The sequence below is a fragment of the Solanum pennellii genome, chromosome 1 (assembly GCF_001406875.1).
Source record: "Solanum pennellii chromosome 1, SPENNV200".
In the NCBI taxonomy this organism is placed as follows: Eukaryota; Viridiplantae; Streptophyta; class Magnoliopsida; order Solanales; family Solanaceae; genus Solanum; species Solanum pennellii.
In genome coordinates, this window is record NC_028637.1 from 38309831 (window position 1) to 38310036 (window position 206).

A 206-nucleotide genomic window follows, 5' to 3' on the forward strand; every position below is an offset into this window, starting at 1 on the left:
GCATACAATTAAGCATATAGAAGGGTTTACAATACTACCCAATACATATCATTCGCTATTAAGAGTTTACTACGAATAGCATAAACCATAACCTACCTCCACCGAAGATTCGTGATCAAGCAAGCAAATTCCCCAAAGCTTTGTTTTTCCCTCTTCGTTCGTCTCTCTCTCTATCAATCGATCCTCTCTCTCTGTTTGTTCTTTTT